Genomic DNA, 19,486 nt, shown 5'->3' with positions numbered 1-19,486 from the left:
GGGGTACGGGAAGAGAGGCGCAGATCACTGCAAGTCAGGGGATACGGGAAGAGAGGCGCAGATCACTGCAAGTCAGGGGGTCCCGGAAGAGAGGCGCAGATCACTGCAAGTCAGGGGGCCCGGGAAGAGAGGCGCAGATCACTGCAAGTCAGGGGGTCCCGGAAGAGAGGCGCAGATCACTGCAAGTCAGGGGGCCCGGGAAGAGAGGCGCAGATCACTGCAAGTCAGGGGGTCCCGGAAGAGAGGCGCAGATCACTGCAAGTCATAGAGTCTGGGAAGAGAGGCGCAGATCACTGCAAGTCAGGGGGCCCGGGAAGAGAGGCGCAGATCACTGCAAGTCAGGGGTTCCCGGAAGGAAGAGAGGCGCAGATCACTGCAAGTCATGGAGTCTGGGAAGAGAGGCGCAGATCACTGCAAGTCAGGGGGTCCGGGAAGAGAGGCGCAGATCACTGCAAGTCAGTGGGTCCCGGAAGAGAGGTGCAGATCACTGCAAGTCAGGGGTCCCGGAAGAGAGGCGCAGATCACTGCAAGTCAGAGGGTCTGGGGAGAGAGGCGCAGATCACTGCAAGTCAGGGGGTCCCGGAAGAGAGGCGCAGATAACTGCAAGTCAGGGGTCCCGGAAGAGAGGCGCAGATCACTGCAAGTCAGGGGGTCCCGGAAGAGAGGCGCAGATCACTGCAAGTCATGGAGTCTGGGAAAAGAGGCGCAGATCACTGCAAGTCAGGGGGTACGGGAAGAGAGGTGCAGATAACTGCAAGTCAGGGGGTACGGGAAGAGATGCGCAGATAACTGCAAGTCAGGGGTCCCGGAAGAGAGGCGCAGATCACTGCAAGTCAGGGGGTCCCGGAAGAGAGGCGCAGATCACTGCAAGTCAGGGGTCCCGGAAGAGAGGCGCAGATCACTGCAAGTCAGGGGTACGGGAAGAGAGGCGCAGATCACTGCAAGTCAGGGGGTATGGGAAGAGAGGCGCAGATCACTGCAAGTCAGGGGGTCCCGGAAGAGAGGCGCAGATCACTGCAAGTCAGGGGGTCCCGGAAGAGAGGCGCAGATCACTGCAAGTCAGGGGGTCCCGGAAGAGAGGCGCAGAGCACTGCAAGTCAGAGGGTCTGGGGAGAGAGGCGCAGATAACTGCAAGTCAGGGGTCCCGGAAGAGAGACGCAGAGCACTGCAAGTCAGAGGGTCTGGGGAGAGAGGAGCAGATCACTGCAAGTCAGGGGGTCCCGAAAGAGAGGCGCAGATCACTGCAAGTCAGGGGGTCCCGGAAGAGAGGCGCAGATCACTGCAAGTCAGGGGGTCCCGGAAGAGAGGCGCAGATCACTGCAAGTCAGGGGGTACGGGAAGAGAGGCGCAGATCACTGCAAGTCAGGGGGTACGGGAAGAGAGGCGCAGATCACTGCAAGTCAGGGGGCCCGGGAAGAGAGGCGCAGATCACTGCAAGTCAGGGGGTCCCGGAAGAGAGGCGCAGATCACTGCAAGTCATGGAGTCTGGGAAGAGAGGCGCAGATCACTGCAAGTCAGGGGGTCCGGGAAGAGAGGCGCAGATCACTGCAAGTCAGGGGTTCCGGGAAGAGAGGCGCAGATCACTGCAAGTCAGGGGGTCCCGGAAGAGAGGCGCAGATCACTGCAAGTCAGGGGGTCCCGGAAGAGAGGCGCAGATCACTGCAAGTCAGGGGGTACGGGAAGAGAGGCGCAGATCACTGCAAGTCAGAGGGTCCCGGAAGAGAGGTGCAGATCACTGCAAGTCAGGGGGCCCGAAAAGAGAGGCGCAGATCACTGCAAGTCAGGGGGTCCCGGAAGAGAGGCGCAGATCACTGTAAGTCATGGAGTCTGGGAAGAGAGGCGCAGATCACTGCAAGTCAGGGGGTATGGGAAGAGAGGCGCAGATCACTGCAAGTCAGGGGGCCCGGGAAGAGAGGCGCAGATCACTGCAAGTCAGGGGGTACGGGAAGAGAGGCGCAGATCACTGCAAGTCAGGGGGTCCCGGAAGAGAGGCGCAGATCACTGCAAGTCAGGGGGTACGGGAAGAGAGGCGCAGATCACTGCAAGTCAGGGGATACGGGAAGAGAGGCGCAGATCACTGCAAGTCAGGGGGTCCCGGAAGAGAGGCGCAGATCACTGCAAGTCAGGGGGCCCGGGAAGAGAGGCGCAGATCACTGCAAGTCAGGGGGTCCCGGAAGAGAGGCGCAGATCACTGCAAGTCAGGGGGCCCGGGAAGAGAGGTGCAGATCACTGCAAGTCAGGGGGTCCCGGAAGAGAGGCGCAGATCACTGCAGGTCATAGAGTCTGGGAAGAGAGGCGCAGATCACTGCAAGTCAGGGGGCCCGGGAAGAGAGGCGCAGATCACTGCAAGTCAGGGGGTCCCGGAAGGAAGAGAGGCGCAGATCACTGCAAGTCATGGAGTCTGGGAAGAGAGGCGCAGATCACTGCAAGTCAGGGGGTCCGGGAAGAGAGGCGCAGATCACTGCAAGTCAGTGGGTCCCGGAAGAGAGGTGCAGATCACTGCAAGTCAGGGGTCCCGGAAGAGAGGCGCAGATCACTGCAAGTCAGAGGGTCTGGGGAGAGAGGCGCAGATCACTGCAAGTCAGGGGGTATGGGAAGAGAGGCGCAGATCACTGCAAGTCAGGGGGCCCGGGAAGAGAGGCGCAGATCACTGCAAGTCAGGGGTTCCGGGAAGAGAGGCGCAGATCACTGCAAGTCAGGGGGTCCCGGAAGAGAGGCGCAGATCACTGCAAGTCAGGGGGTACGGGAAGAGAGGTGCAGATAACTGCAAGTCAGGGGGTACGGGAAGAGATGCGCAGATAACTGCAAGTCAGGGGTCCCGGAAGAGAGGCGCAGATCACTGCAAGTCAGGGGGTCCCGGAAGAGAGGCGCAGATCACTGCAAGTCAGGGGTCCCGGAAGAGAGGCGCAGATCACTGCAAGTCAGGGGTACGGGAAGAGAGGCGCAGATCACTGCAAGTCAGGGGGTATGGGAAGAGAGGCGCAGATCACTGCAAGTCAGGGGGTCCCGGAAGAGAGGCGCAGATCACTGCAAGTCAGGGGGTCCCGGAAGAGAGGCGCAGATCACTGCAAGTCAGGGGGTCCCGGAAGAGAGGCGCAGAGCACTGCAAGTCAGAGGGTCTGGGGAGAGAGGCGCAGATAACTGCAAGTCAGGGGTCCCGGAAGAGAGACGCAGAGCACTGCAAGTCAGAGGGTCTGGGGAGAGAGGAGCAGATCACTGCAAGTCAGGGGGTCCCGAAAGAGAGGCGCAGATCACTGCAAGTCAGGGGGTCCCGGAAGAGAGGCGCAGATCACTGCAAGTCAGGGGGTCCCGGAAGAGAGGCGCAGATCACTGCAAGTCAGGGGGTACGGGAAGAGAGGCGCAGATCACTGCAAGTCAGGGGGTACGGGAAGAGAGGCGCAGATCACTGCAAGTCAGGGGGCCCGGGAAGAGAGGCGCAGATCACTGCAAGTCAGGGGGTCCCGGAAGAGAGGCGCAGATCACTGCAAGTCATGGAGTCTGGGAAGAGAGGCGCAGATCACTGCAAGTCAGGGGGTCCGGGAAGAGAGGCGCAGATCACTGCAAGTCAGGGGTTCCGGGAAGAGAGGCGCAGATCACTGCAAGTCAGGGGGTCCCGGAAGAGAGGCGCAGATCACTGCAAGTCAGGGGGTCCCGGAAGAGAGGCGCAGATCACTGCAAGTCAGGGGGTACGGGAAGAGAGGCGCAGATCACTGCAAGTCAGAGGGTCCCGGAAGAGAGGTGCAGATCACTGCAAGTCAGGGGGCCCGAAAAGAGAGGCGCAGATCACTGCAAGTCAGGGGGTCCCGGAAGAGAGGCGCAGATCACTGTAAGTCATGGAGTCTGGGAAGAGAGGCGCAGATCACTGCAAGTCAGGGGGTATGGGAAGAGAGGCGCAGATCACTGCAAGTCAGGGGGCCCGGGAAGAGAGGCGCAGATCACTGCAAGTCAGGGGTTCCGGGAAGAGAGGCGCAGATCACTGCAAGTCAGGGGGTCCCGGAAGAGAGGCGCAGATCACTGCAAGTCAGGGGGTACGGGAAGAGAGGCGCAGATCACTGCAAGTCAGGGGATACGGGAAGAGAGGCGCAGATCACTGCAAGTCAGGGGGTCCCGGAAGAGAGGCGCAGATCACTGCAAGTCAGGGGGCCCGGGAAGAGAGGCGCAGATCACTGCAAGTCAGGGGGTCCCGGAAGAGAGGCGCAGATCACTGCAAGTCAGGGGGCCCGGGAAGAGAGGTGCAGATCACTGCAAGTCAGGGGGTCCCGGAAGAGAGGCGCAGATCACTGCAGGTCATAGAGTCTGGGAAGAGAGGCGCAGATCACTGCAAGTCAGGGGGCCCGGGAAGAGAGGCGCAGATCACTGCAAGTCAGGGGGTCCCGGAAGGAAGAGAGGCGCAGATCACTGCAAGTCATGGAGTCTGGGAAGAGAGGCGCAGATCACTGCAAGTCAGGGGGTCCGGGAAGAGAGGCGCAGATCACTGCAAGTCAGTGGGTCCCGGAAGAGAGGTGCAGATCACTGCAAGTCAGGGGTCCCGGAAGAGAGGCGCAGATCACTGCAAGTCAGAGGGTCTGGGGAGAGAGGCGCAGATCACTGCAAGTCAGGGGGTATGGGAAGAGAGGCGCAGATCACTGCAAGTCAGGGGGCCCGGGAAGAGAGGCGCAGATCACTGCAAGTCAGGGGTTCCGGGAAGAGAGGCGCAGATCACTGCAAGTCAGGGGGTCCCGGAAGAGAGGCGCAGATCACTGCAAGTCAGGGGGTACGGGAAGAGAGGCGCAGATCACTGCAAGTCAGGGGATACGGGAAGAGAGGCGCAGATCACTGCAAGTCAGGGGGTCCCGGAAGAGAGGCGCAGATCACTGCAAGTCAGGGGGCCCGGGAAGAGAGGCGCAGATCACTGCAAGTCAGGGGGTCCCGGAAGAGAGGCGCAGATCACTGCAAGTCAGGGGGCCCGGGAAGAGAGGTGCAGATCACTGCAAGTCAGGGGGTCCCGGAAGAGAGGCGCAGATCACTGCAGGTCATAGAGTCTGGGAAGAGAGGCGCAGATCACTGCAAGTCAGGGGGCCCGGGAAGAGAGGCGCAGATCACTGCAAGTCAGGTGGTCCCGGAAGGAAGAGAGGCGCAGATCACTGCAAGTCATGGAGTCTGGGAAGAGAGGCGCAGATCACTGCAAGTCAGGGGGTCCGGGAAGAGAGGCGCAGATCACTGCAAGTCAGTGGGTCCCGGAAGAGAGGTGCAGATCACTGCAAGTCAGGGGTCCCGGAAGAGAGACGCAGATCACTGCAAGTCAGAGGGTCTGGGGAGAGAGGCGCAGATCACTGCAAGTCAGGGGGTCCCGGAAGAGAGGCGCAGATAACTGCAAGTCAGGGGTCCCGGAAGAGAGGCGCAGATCACTGCAAGTCAGGGGGTCCCGGAAGAGAGGCGCAGATAACTGCAAGTCAGGGGTCCCGGAAGAGAGGCGCAGAGCACTGCAAGTCAGAGGGTCTGGGGAGAGAGGCGCAGATAACTGCAAGTCAGGGGTTCCGGAAGAGAGGCGCAGAGCACTGCAAGTCAGAGGGTCTGGGGAGAGAGGCGCAGATCACTGCAAGTCAGGGGGTCCCGGAAGAGAGGCGCAGATCACTGCAAGTCAGGGGGTCCCGGAAGAGAGGCGCAGATCACTGCAAGTCAGGGGGTCCCGGAAGAGAGGCGCAGATCACTGCAAGTCAGGGGTACGGGAAGAGAGGCGCAGAGCACTGCAAGTCAGAGGGTCTGGGGAGAGAGGCGCAGATAACTGCAAGTCAGGGGTCCCGGAAGAGAGACGCAGAGCACTGCAAGTCAGAGGGTCTGGGGAGAGAGGAGCAGATCACTGCAAGTCAGGGGGTCCCGAAAGAGAGGCGCAGATCACTGCAAGTCAGGGGGTCCCGGAAGAGAGGCGCAGATCACTGCAAGTCAGGGGTCCCGGAAGAGAGGCGCAGATCACTGCAAGTCAGGGGTCCTGGAAGAGAGGCGCAGAGCACTGCAAGTCAGAGGGTCTGGGGAGAGAGGCGCAGATAACTGCAAGTCAGGGGTCCCGGAAGAGAGACGCAGAGCACTGCAAGTCAGAGGGTCTGGGGAGAGAGGAGCAGATCACTGCAAGTCAGGGGGTCCCGAAAGAGAGGCGCAGATCACTGCAAGTCAGGGGGTCCCGGAAGAGAGGCGCAGATCACTGCAAGTCAGGGGGTCCCGGAAGAGAGGCGCAGATCACTGCAAGTCAGGGGGTACGGGAAGAGAGGCGCAGATCACTGCAAGTCAGGGGGTACGGGAAGAGAGGCGCAGATCACTGCAAGTCAGGGGGCCCGGGAAGAGAGGCGCAGATCACTGCAAGTCAGGGGGTCCCGGAAGAGAGGCGCAGATCACTGCAAGTCATGGAGTCTGGGAAGAGAGGCGCAGATCACTGCAAGTCAGGGGGTCTGGGAAGAGAGGCGCAGATCACTGCAAGTCAGGGGTTCCGGGAAGAGAGGCGCAGATCACTGCAAGTCAGGGGGTCCCGGAAGAGAGGCGCAGATCACTGCAAGTCAGGGGGTCCCGGAAGAGAGGCGCAGATCACTGCAAGTCAGGGGGTACGGGAAGAGAGGCGCAGATCACTGCAAGTCAGAGGGTCCCGGAAGAGAGGTGCAGGTCACTGCAAGTCAGGGGGCCCGGGAAGAGAGGCGCAGATCACTGCAAGTCAGGGGGTCCCGGAAGAGAGGCGCAGATCACTGTAAGTCATGGAGTCTGGGAAGAGAGGCGCAGATCACTGCAAGTCAGGGGGTATGGGAAGAGAGGCGCAGATCACTGCAAGTCAGGGGGCCCGGGAAGAGAGGCGCAGATCACTGCAAGTCAGGGGTTCCGGGAAGAGAGGCGCAGATCACTGCAAGTCAGGGGGTCCCGGAAGAGAGGCGCAGATCACTGCAAGTCAGGGGGTACGGGAAGAGAGGCGCAGATCACTGCAAGTCAGGGGATACGGGAAGAGAGGCGCAGATCACTGCAAGTCAGGGGGTCCCGGAAGAGAGGCGCAGATCACTGCAAGTCAGGGGGCCCGGGAAGAGAGGCGCAGATCACTGCAAGTCAGGGGGTCCCGGAAGAGAGGCGCAGATCACTGCAAGTCAGGGGGCCCGGGAAGAGAGGCGCAGATCACTGCAAGTCAGGGGGTCCCGGAAGAGAGGCGCAGATCACTGCAAGTCATAGAGTCTGGGAAGAGAGGCGCAGATCACTGCAAGTCAGGGGGCCCGGGAAGAGAGGCGCAGATCACTGCAAGTCAGGGGGTCCCGGAAGAGAGGCGCAGATCACTGCAAGTCATGGAGTCTGGGAAGAGAGGCGCAGATCACTGCAAGTCAGGGGGTCCGGGAAGAGAGGCGCAGATCACTGCAAGTCAGTGGGTCCCGGAAGAGAGGTGCAGATCACTGCAAGTCAGGGGTCCCGGAAGAGAGGCGCAGATCACTGCAAGTCAGAGGGTCTGGGGAGAGAGGCGCAGATCACTGCAAGTCAGGGGGTCCCGGAAGAGAGGCGCAGATAACTGCAAGTCAGGGGTCCCGGAAGAGAGGCGCAGATCACTGCAAGTCAGGGGGTCCCGGAAGAGAGGCGCAGATAACTGCAAGTCAGGGGTCCCGGAAGAGAGGCGCAGAGCACTGCAAGTCAGAGGGTCTGGGGAGAGAGGCGCAGATAACTGCAAGTCAGGGGTCCCGGAAGAGAGGCGCAGAGCACTGCAAGTCAGAGGGTCTGGGGAGAGAGGCGCAGATCACTGCAAGTCAGGGGGTCCCGGAAGAGAGGCGCAGATCACTGCAAGTCAGGGGGTCCCGGAAGAGAGGCGCAGATCACTGCAAGTCAGGGGGTCCCGGAAGAGAGGCGCAGATCACTGCAAGTCAGGGGTACGGGAAGAGAGGCGCAGATAACTGCAAGTCAGGGGGTATGGGAAGAGAGGCGCAGATCACTGCAAGTCAGGGGGTCCCGGTAGAGAGGCGCAGATCACTGCAAGTCAGGGGGTCCCGGAAGAGAGGCGCAGATCACTGCAAGTCATGGAGTCTGGGAAGAGAGGCGCAGATCACTGCAAGTCAGGGGGTATGGGAAGAGAGGCGCAGATCACTGCAAGTCAGGGGGCCCGGGAAGAGAGGCGCAGATCACTGTAGTCAGGGGGTCTGGGAAGAGAGGCGCAGATCACTGCAAGTCAGGGGGCCCGGGAAGAGAGGCGCAGATCACTGCAAGTCATGGAGTCTGGGAAGAGAGGCGCAGATCACTGCAAGTCAGGGGGTATGGGAAGAGAGGCGCAGATCACTGCAAGTCAGGGGGCCCGGGAAGAGAGGCGCAGATCACTGTAGTCAGGGGGTCTGGGAAGAGAGGCGCAGATCACTGCAAGTCAGGGGGCCCGGGAAGAGAGGCGCAGATCACTGCAAGTCTGGGGTCCCGGAAGAGAGGCGCAGATCACTGCAAGTCAGGGAGTCCGGGAAGAGATGCGCAGATCACTGCAAGTCAGGGGGACTGGGAAGAGAGGCGCAGATCACTGCAAGTCAGAGGCCCGGGAAGAGAGGCGCAGATCACTGCAAGTCAGGGGGTCCCGGAAGAGAGGCGCAGATCACTGCAAGTCAGGGGGTACGGGAAGAGAGGCGCAGATCACTGCAAGTCAGGGGATACGGGAAGAGAGGCGCAGATCACTGCAAGTCAGGGGGTCCCGGAAGAGAGGCGCAGATCACTGCAAGTCAGGGGGCCCGGGAAGAGAGGCGCAGATCACTGCAAGTCAGGGGGTCCCTGAAGAGAGGCGCAGATCACTGCAAGTCAGGGGGCCCGGGAAGAGAGGCGCAGATCACTGCAAGTCAGGGGGTCCCGGAAGAGAGGCGCAGATCACTGCAAGTCATAGAGTCTGGGAAGAGAGGCGCAGATCACTGCAAGTCAGGGGGCCCGGGAAGAGAGGCGCAGATCACTGCAAGTCAGGGGGTCCCGGAAGGAAGAGAGGCGCAGATCACTGCAAGTCATGGAGTCTGGGAAGAGAGGCGCAGATCACTGCAAGTCAGGGGGTCCGGGAAGAGAGGCGCAGATCACTGCAAGTCAGTGGGTCCCGGAAGAGAGGTGCAGATCACTGCAAGTCAGGGGTCCCGGAAGAGAGGCGCAGATCACTGCAAGTCAGAGGGTCTGGGGAGAGAGGCGCAGATCACTGCAAGTCAGGGGGTCCCGGAAGAGAGGCGCAGATAACTGCAAGTCAGGGGTCCCGGAAGAGAGGCGCAGATCACTGCAAGTCATGGGGTCCCGGAAGAGAGGCGCAGATCACTGCAAGTCAGGGGGTCCCGGAAGAGAGGCGCAGATCACTGCAAGTCAGGGGTACGGGAAGAGAGGCGCAGATCACTGCAAGTCAGGGGGTATGGGAAGAGAGGCGCAGATCACTGCAAGTCAGGGGGTCCCGGAAGAGAGGCGCAGATCACTGCAAGTCAGGGGGTCCCGGAAGAGAGGCGCAGATCACTGCAAGTCATGGAGTCTGGGAAGAGAGGCGCAGATCACTGCAAGTCAGGGGGTATGGGAAGAGAGGCGCAGATCACTGCAAGTCAGGGGGCCCGGGAAGAGAGGCGCAGATCACTGTAGTCAGGGGGTCTGGGAAGAGAGGCGCAGATCACTGCAAGTCAGGGGGCCCGGGAAGAGAGGCGCAGATCACTGCAAGTCATGGAGTCTGGGAAGAGAGGCGCAGATCACTGCAAGTCAGGGGGTATGGGAAGAGAGGCGCAGATCACTGCAAGTCAGGGGGCCCGGGAAGAGAGGCGCAGATCACTGTAGTCAGGGGGTCTGGGAAGAGAGGCGCAGATCACTGCAAGTCAGGGGGCCCGGGAAGAGAGGCGCAGATCACTGCAAGTCTGGGGTCCCGGAAGAGAGGCGCAGATCACTGCAAGTCAGGGAGTCCGGGAAGAGATGCGCAGATCACTGCAAGTCAGGGGGACTGGGAAGAGAGGCGCAGATCACTGCAAGTCAGAGGCCCGGGAAGAGAGGCGCAGATCACTGCAAGTCAGAGGGTCTGGGGAAAGAGGCGCAGATTACTGCAAGTCAGGGGGTCCGGGAAAAGAGGCGCAGATCACTGCAAGTCAGGGGGTCCGGGAAAAGAGGCGCAGAGTCTACAAGTCAGAGGGTGTGCAGAGAGAGGCGCAGATCACTGCAAGTTAGGGGGCCTGGGATAAGAGGCGCAGATCACTGCAAGTCAGGGGTCAAGGGAGAGTTGTGGACTTTTACTTATGTGAATGAGAAAATAGCTAATCCAGCAGGTTACGCCGGATTGTAGGACACATAAACAGGAGCAGAGCGTTTTCATATATGTTCAAGGATGATAAATCTGAGAATTAAGTAATCTGGCATTTCCCCATATTTTGCAGTTTATAAAGTACCTTTATTTGGTACCTTTTAACTCACAAACATAATTTATGAGCCCTTCCTGCCCATAATTTCTCTAGTTTCTTGTATAAACTGTACATGATGCCAGTAGATTATGAATGGAGGGGATGCCTGCATTGGGAATAAATGCCCCCTACATTAGGAACTGTGCACCCACATGTATATTGGCCCTCATTCCGAGTTGATCGCTCGCTAGCAATTTTTAGCAGCCGTGCAAACGCTATTCCGCCGCCCACTGGGAGTGTATTTTAGTTTAGCAGAAGTGCGAACGGTTATATCGCAGAGCGCCTGCAAACATTTTTTGTGTAATTTCAGAGTAGCTCAAAACCTACTCAGCGCTTGCGATCAATTCAGACTATTCAGTTCCGGATTTGACATCACAAACCCGCCCAGCGTTCGGCCAGCCACGCCTGCGTTTTCCCTGGCACGCCTGCGTTTTTCTGAACACTCCCTGAAAACGGTCAGTTGCCACCCAGAAACGCCCACTTCATGTCAATCACTCTGCGGCAACCAGGGCGACTGAAATGCATCGCTAGACCCTGTGCAAAACTGCATCTTTCATTGTGCCCGTACGTCGCGCGTGCGCATTGTGGCGCATACACATGCGCAGAACTGCCATTTTTTAGCCTGATCACTGCGCTGCGAACAAATGCAACTAGCGATTAACTCGGAATGACCACCATTGTCCTCTATGCAACACCGTCTATTTGATGGGGAGCTTCTCTCTTTAAATGCTAAACTAAACATGGCCACTGAAGCAGTGGATCCACATTTGGGTAGATGCTAGAACCAAGTGGGCTAAAGGGCCTCTGATGTCAGGGGGAGGAGCTAGGCCAGCGGGATAGTTCTTTCACTATCCACGCCACCAACTACTACCTTTAGTAATCCGGAAGCGTGGGGAGCGAAGCGAGCCCGCGAGGGTACATTTCGGGGACCCTGTTCGCCCATGGCTCCTCCCCTGGTGACATCAGAGGTCCTTTCTCCAACTTCGCTTTAGCCATAAAGAAATAATAGATGTACCAGCGCTGGCTGTAAAATGAATTTCTAACAATTTGGACGGTTTGTTTTGTAAAAAGTAAACACAATTTATTGTATATAATATATGAAAGGAAGGAACACAGTAATAGGAAATTATATTAAAAATTCACATACAATGATTAAAAAGATAGTTTGTGTCATTTATAGCCACCTCTCTGTATTAGCTAATAGTTTGAAGTCCACTCATAGGTTCCTATAGAAAGTTCCAACAACTCGGCAAGGACATTCTCCAATTCAATACAGTCACTTTGTAAGCAGTATATTTTATGCTCCTGAGGAAGATGGATGTTTAAAAACCAGCGAAACGCGTTGAGCCAATTCTATCCTCTCTGTTTGAAGCTTATTCCTCTCTCCATTACTCATCTGGATCTCTGTTATCCATACTGGCTCCGTTTGACCACTTGCTCCACCATTGTACCAGCACTGAAGCAGTCTATCCGGCTTTTCCCTTCAGCTACTTATGGAACAAACCTAGGCTGAGTCATCTACAAGGGATTCTTGCATAGTAATGTGGGTAATTCCAAGTTGATCGCAGCAGGAATTTTGTTAGCAATTGGGCAAAACCATGTGCACTGCAGGGGAGGCAGATTTAACATGTGCAGAGAGAGTTAGATTTGGGTGGGGTGTGTTCAATCTGCAATCTAATTTGCAGTGTAAAAATAAAGCAGCCAGGATTTACCCTGCACAGAAATAAAATAACCCACCCAAATCTAGCTCTTTCTGCACATGTTATATCTGCCTCCCCTGCAGTGCACATGGTTTTGCCCAACAGCTAACAAAATTCCTGCTGCAATCAACTTGGAATTACCCCCAATATCCGGTAAAATATATTGCTTATAAAGTGACTGTATTGAATTGGAGAATGTCCTAGCCTAATTGTTGTTGGAATTTTCTATAGGAACCTATGAGTGGACTTCAAACTATTAGCTAATAAACAACACAAACTATCTTTTTAATCATTGTATGTAAATTTTTTATATAATTTTCTATTACTGTGTTCCTTCCTTTCATATATTATATGCAATAAATTGTGTTAATTTTTTAACAAAACAAACCATCCAAATTGTTAGAAATTCATTTTACAGCCAGCGCTGGTACATCTATTATTTCTTTGTTGTATTCGAAAGGGACTTTGACCACCCCTACACCAGCTGCTGGTTGTGCACTTGAACACTTCTTTCTATATTTGATATCTCGCTTTAGCCATAACTCGATTGGGAACTCACCAGCGTTCCCAGAAACTACTGTGCCACTGACATAACACGCCCACGAACCCCGCCCTTTTTGCGTTAGGACTTATCCCAGTCTCTAATCTGATACGCTCAGGGATGCTAGCGATACCTTACACACTTGCGAATGCCATTGAACACTTGCGCGTGCTCATTGAGGCTTTCCAGTACCTTTTGCGCATGCGCTGCAGCAAAAAATCACTTAACTGCAGGAATGTTGACACTGCACCCATCTCTGAAAAAGGCCCATAATGCTTTGATGGTGTTGCAATGCACTCTAATGAACTTGGGCAGAGAATTTTCTGTGTGTTCCAATGAGTTTACTTTGGTGGGGTCACTGCTTCAGAGGAGTCGGAGGGGAGTGGCTGCTGTGTACAGTATTTCAGTTAACTTGATTTATGAAATTTATGACCTGTTTTTTGAACTTGGGAATAAGGATTTGCTGGTTATTGAACTTGTACTGATTTGCGCAGCATGTTCAAGGTGGACATTGGACTGTCATACTGTGTAAAAGGGGGCTCTGCCTGCCATAATGTATAAAAGGGAGCTCTGCCTGCCGTAATGTGCAAAGGGGAGCTCTGCCTGCCGTAATGTGTAAAGGGGAGCTCTGCCTTCCGTAATGTGTAAAAGGGGACTCTACCTACCTGCCTAATGTGTAAAAGGGGACTCTACCTATCGTAATGTGTAAAAGGGGACTCTACCTGCCTAATGTGTAAAAGGGGACTCTACCTGCCTAATGTGTAAAAGGGGACTCTACCTATCATAATGTGTAAAAGGGGACTCTACCTGCCTAATGTGTAAAAGGGGACTCTACATGCCTTAAAGTGTAAAAGGGGACTCTACCTGCCATAATGTATAAAAGAAGACTCTACTTGGCGTAATGTGTGACAGGGGCTCTACCTAGTGTAATGTGTGTAAGTGGCTCTACTGTGCATCGTAATTTGAATAATGGAGACTACTGTGCATCGTAATATGAATTGGCATTACTTTGTGACCATGAAGCCACGCGTGCATTGGCCCTATTTCAAATATGACGGGGGGGCGGCACAATGATTCTGTTTCTTGCACAAAGCGCTAAAATGTCTAATTACGGCACTGATTTGGTTATATAATAAGCCACATGTGCAGGTATGTGCAGAGTTAAGCCCAGTGCCCAGGTAAACATGAAGTTTTAAGTGCCATGGGGCAGGGCCGGCTCCAGGCATGTTCCAATAGAGCAGCCGAACAGGGTGCCACACTTACTGGGTGCCGCTATCACCGCCATATTGGAGCCCAGAACCAGGTCCCTACAGCAGCAGCGTCTGTCCCGCGGCCCGCCTCCTAGCAGTGGCTGTGTGATGACGAGGGGGAGTGCTGTGGGCAGGCTAAAGCTAAACTATGTGCACTCTGTGCGGCACCAGAGTCTGACGTCAGACGCCGCACAGTGCGCACATAGTTTAGCTTTGGCCCGCCCACAGCATTCCCCCTCGTCGTCACATGCGGTCGGTGCTGCTGCTGCTCCTGGCCACGATTGGGATGCAGTTGGCGGTGGAGAAGTTGCTGTAAGGACAGCAAGACGAGGAAATCTCTGTGCTGGAGTGGAATTTGATGAATCATGTCCTCTACAACTCTACATCCTGGCTGCTGGAGTTCTACTCCTCCTGGTGCAGACTCTGCATCAACTACGCCCCAACCTGCAAGGTGAGAGCACTGGGGGCAGCATAGGGGGCATTATATATCTGGGGGTGGCAATATATACTGGAGGAGGGCATTATTTAGTCAGGGGGCATTATATACATGAAGGTGCATTATATAAACAGGTGACATTATAAATTATATGTGGGGCATATAATGTGTATCTGACACTGCAGGCATATAATGTGTATCTGGCACTGTGGGGCATATAATGTGTATCTGACACTGTGGGGGCATATAATGTGGGGCCAGTCATGTGTATCTCGCACTGTGGGGGCATATCATGTGTATCTGGCACTGCTGGGGGCATATCATGTGTATCTGGCACTGTGGGGGCATATCATGTGTATCTGGCACTGTGGGGGCATATCAAGTATCTGGCACTGCTGAGGGCATATCGTGTGTATCTGGCACTGCTAGGGGCATATCATGTGTATCTGGCACTACTGGGGGCATATCATGTGTATCTGGCACTGCTGGGGGCATATCATGTATATCTGGCACTGCTGGGAGCATATGTGTACCTGGCACTGCTTAGGGCATATCATGTGTATCTGGCACTGCTGGGGGCATATCATATGTATCTGGCACTGCACTACTGGGGGCATATGTCTATCTGGCACTGCACTACTGGGGGAATATAATGTGTATCTGGCACTGTGGGGGCATATCATGTGTATCTGGCACTGTCGGGGCACATAATGTGTATCTGGCACTGTTGGGGGCATATCATGTGTATCTGGCGCTGCTGGGGGCATATCATGTGTACCTGGCACTGCTGGGGGCATATCATGTGTATCTGGCACTGCTGGGGGCATATCATGTCTATCTGGCACTGCACTGCTGGGGGGCATATCATGTGTATCTGGCACTGCACTACTGGGGGCATAAAATATGTATCTGGCACTGTGGGGGCATATACTGTGTATCTGGCACTCTGGGGGAATATAATGTGTATCTGGCACTGCACTGCTGGGGGCATATAATGTGTATTTGGCACTACTGGGGGTGTATGTGTAATTGGCACTACTGGGGTCGTACCTGTATGTGTATCTGACACTATACTGGAGACATGTGTAAGTAACACTGCTGTGGGCATTATGTGTAAGGCTGCTAATTGTGTGTGTGTAGAGGGGGTGTGAAAATATATTTATTTATAGTTTGATTATATAAAGTTGTGAGGCCATGCCCACTTTTCCAGGAGCGCATGGTGGTGGGAGGCACTTCGAAATTTTCTCGCTCAGGGCGCTAGTAGGCCTGGAGCCGGCCCTGCATGGGGGGTAATTCCAAGTTGATCGCAGCAGGATTTTTGTTAGCAATTGGGCAAAACCATGTGCACTGCAGGGGAGGCAGATATAACATGTGCAGAGACAGTTAGATTTGGGTGGGTTATTATATTTCTGTGCAGGGTAAATACTGGCTGCTTTATTTTTACACTGCAAATTAGATTTCAGTTTGAACACACCCCACCCAAATCTAACTCTCTCTGCACATGTTATATCTGCCTCCCCTGCAGTGCACATGGTTTTGCCCAATTGCTAACAAAAATCCTGCTGTGATCAACTTGGAATTGCCCCCCATGTTTCTAATTGTAACAATATTACAAATACCACTATTATTATTAGATTACAAAGTTCTGTAAGATTCTAAAAACTGGAGGTTATTACAGTACAGTGAATTATCACGTTCAAAATCCATTCTAAATATAGAAAACAATGCCAATAGCATTATTCTTATTTTCCCAATGTTTTTTTTTATAATAGTATTTGCAACCTCTAGAGGGAATATTTCCTGCTTGCTAATTACCGGATATGTATAACGGGTCATTAAGATCCAGGAAACGCACTCCCCAATGGTTTTCATTTGTAAGTCTCTTTTTTTTCTGTGCTAAAGGAGCTTTTTGGATGAATTCCCTGTTTATGACAAGTGTCAGCGGACACATCGTCACATGACGTTTTAACTCTTTTACCCTCAGGAAGCTCAGTGACAAAAAAAAGGGCAATTTCAAAGCCCCGCTGTGTGGGTTAAAGAACTAAATAAAACATTTTGAATGTTGAGTGTAGGAAAAACAAATTCTAATATCACAACGTCCATGGCTTAAGCTTTAAGTATCAAATACATAAGTTTTTTTTTAGTTTTTTTTTAGTGGGTTCATATATAGTCTCACAGACCCCATTTAACTAGTTAATGTTTAGTCTTAAGTTGGCCAATCAACATATGATAGGGGCTGTGTACCCAGAAACCTTTACTACGCTATCTACCCCCTCTGTAACCTCATATTATTATTATTATTATTATTATCCTTTATTTATAAGGCGCCACAGAGATCTGCAGCTGCCACTAATGTGGGCATGGCTAAGACGGTATCCGTTTGGATGGTCGACAGTCATTATGTCGACCACTATTGGTCGAAATTTACAAATGGTCGACACATGAAAATGGTCGACACGTGAAAACGACGACATGACGTTTTTTGAAAAAAATTAGATTTTTACATTTTTCATACTTTACCATCCACGTGGACTACGATTGGGAATAGTAACCTGTGCCGAGCGTAGTGGTAGCGGAGCGAGGCACCTTGCCCGCAGCATGGCGAGTGAAGCAAGCCATGCAAGGGGACGCGGTACACTAATTGGGGTTCCTGGTCATGTTACGAAAAAAATGACACCAATAAAGTTCAAAAATCCATGTCGACCTTTTCATGTGTCGACCTGTCATGCATTGACCATTTTCATGTGTTGACCATTAGTCCATGTCGACCAATAGTGGTCGACCTAATGACTGTCGACTTTAGCATGGTCGACCATTTATACCGGAACCGGCTAAGACAGGCGGGAGGGTGACACAGAATGAGAATGTGGGCATAGGGAGGGTGGGCTATTGGAGTTAGGAGGGTGACTAGTAAGCTTTGATGAACAGTCGAGTTTTTGAGGGCATATTTATCACCAACTGCACATTTAACGCATTTGGGGCATAATAATTATGCCTCAACTTGCAGTGCGGTAATCCAAATTACTGCTTGCATTTGCCATCGGGTACAGACCTGGCGTGTGTACTGTGCATGAGCGGCTGTCGGCCTGAGCATGTGACAGTGCGGGTCAATGGAGAGGGATCTGGATGATCCGGCCTGATAAGAAATGCTAAAGATTAACCCACAGGTTACCGTGAGCTAACGACATCTGAAGATGGAGGTAGCTGCTGTGTCCCAGTTTCGGAATGCAAAGCTGATGTTTAAAAGAAACCTATGGGGGCTGCTTTTGTGCTAAGGAATGGAGCAACTGAGACAGATTTCAGAGATATCTGCTGCGGTCCCTTTCTTGTTATATCTAAGGCACAGGTTCTCAAACTCGGTCCTCAGGACCCCACACAGTGCATGTTTTGCAGGTCTCCTCACAGAATTGCAAGTTAAATAATTACCTCCCCCTGTGGACCTTTTAAAATGTGTCAGTGAGTAATTATTACACCTGTGCACCTGCTGGGTAACCTGCAAAACATGCACTGTGTGGGGTCCTGAGGACCGAGTTTGAGAACCCCTGATCTAAGGGATAGTTACCTTTTGTGGTCATACTCAGATAACGACTTTTTTTAGGTGACTTCCCGCAGCATAAGTTTCTTAAGTATGCCCCTTAAAACATTGAAGTCTGGACCTAGTGGAGAGTCTGAACTGGATGTGGGAGTGTGTCTCACAGGGGTGGAGCAACACAGGAGAATTGTTTTGGAGGCAAGATGTAAGGGTGTTATTTCAATTTGTTGGGAGTTGAGGAGCCAGTTATTGGTAAAGTGAAGTATGTCTATAGGGAATAGGGAGCCAGTGTAGAGATTGGTAGAACTGTTGGGCAAAGAATTGGTCCTTGCCAAGTGAGTGACCGTGCCAAATATTTTGCCATCTGTATGGTGTTTTATGGCAGGAGCTTCAACATAGGATTAAGAATTCCAGTCAATTCCTAATATGGATGTCCATTATTTGCAAGAGATATTTGTCATTTATTGGACATACTGTATTTCTGTGTCTCTCTGGTGGACAGTTATATGTATCCTAAATCCACAGTGAATTTACCGCTTGCACATTAATGTAAGTGTAAGGAAAGCGTTAAGCACCCCTTGAACTGGAGAAGACTCACTTTTCGGTTACCTGTATGATGATAACCAAGGAATGCACGTAGACCATCTTCACGAAATCCAAATGAAAACACTTGGAAAATTTTGGACGTCAGTTGTGTTTCTATAAATCCATTGCCTAAAGCTGCTGTACCCTGATCAAACAGTGTTTAGATTTTCTGTAGATGTAGAGAGTTACCTTCACACCAGCCGCCTCTTTAATCACCCCTTGGCTTGACGGCATTCTCTTCACAGGGTTTCAGCACGGCTGCCGCACACTAAGAGAACATGCTGCTAATTAATCAATCTCTTAACACCACCTTGAAAAATGAAATCTGTTTGTCTCGGGAGAGAAGGATCTCATGAACTGCCGGTGACTCGGCTTCATGGGGGATCTGAGACCCTTTGCCAAACTTCCAGCGACCTGATCTCACTGCATGGTGGTCTATTTTTAATCTTGTACTTATAATAGGGCTTATAATAAGTGGGTTTCTTTTACCATTGGTTTACAAAGCTAGTTGGAGATTAGACGGGATGCAGTAAATTTGTGGGCAGTCGGGATCCTGACAGTCAGGATACTGACGCTGGAATCTGGTCAGCTGACAATACCGACAGCCAGAATCCCAGCGCACAGGGGCTATTCCCACTCCTGGGCAAGCCCGCAAGGAGACTTTTTGCGCTCGCCCTGCTGCCAGCATACTGACGGACAGTATGCCGTTGCCTGTATACTGACGGCCGGCATCCCAAATCATACTGAACCCAATTGATCTATATTTACAATATATTTTCAGCTGGACTATGCAAAGTGAATAATAAATTAATATTGCCTTTTTATTTTATTAGAGTAAAACGCAAGGTTTTTATTGTAGTGTGTGTGCTTATTGCTGTGACATTATTGTATTTGTTATTGTATTTGTGTATGTAGGGGTTGATGTATCAAGCAGGGAAAGGTTTGGAGAAGTGGACCAGTGGAAAAGTTGTCCATAGCAACTGATCAGCATCCACATATCATTTTATAGCATGTACTCAGGAAACTTCTCCATTTGTCCACTTCTCCACTCTTTTCACTGTTTGATACATCAATCACTTAGACC

General features: G+C 53.0%; 1 long non-coding RNA gene across 1 annotated transcript in view; it reads right to left on the bottom strand.

The window, feature by feature from the left end:
- The window catches only part of LOC134970227 (uncharacterized), a 185,020-nt gene extending 166,213 nt beyond the window's left edge, over positions 1-18,807 (bottom strand). The window contains exon 1 of the long non-coding RNA XR_010189730.1: positions 18,427-18,807. This is a non-coding gene — a long non-coding RNA (uncharacterized LOC134970227). The remainder of the gene's footprint in view (positions 1-18,426) is intronic.
- Positions 18,808-19,486: the final 679 nt, after the last annotated feature.

This window comes from Pseudophryne corroboree, chromosome 11, assembly GCF_028390025.1.
Source record: "Pseudophryne corroboree isolate aPseCor3 chromosome 11, aPseCor3.hap2, whole genome shotgun sequence".
NCBI lineage: Eukaryota > Metazoa > Chordata > Amphibia > Anura > Myobatrachidae > Pseudophryne > Pseudophryne corroboree.
Note: the sequence above shows the minus strand (reverse complement) of the source record. Positions and strands in the feature narration are given on the sequence as shown.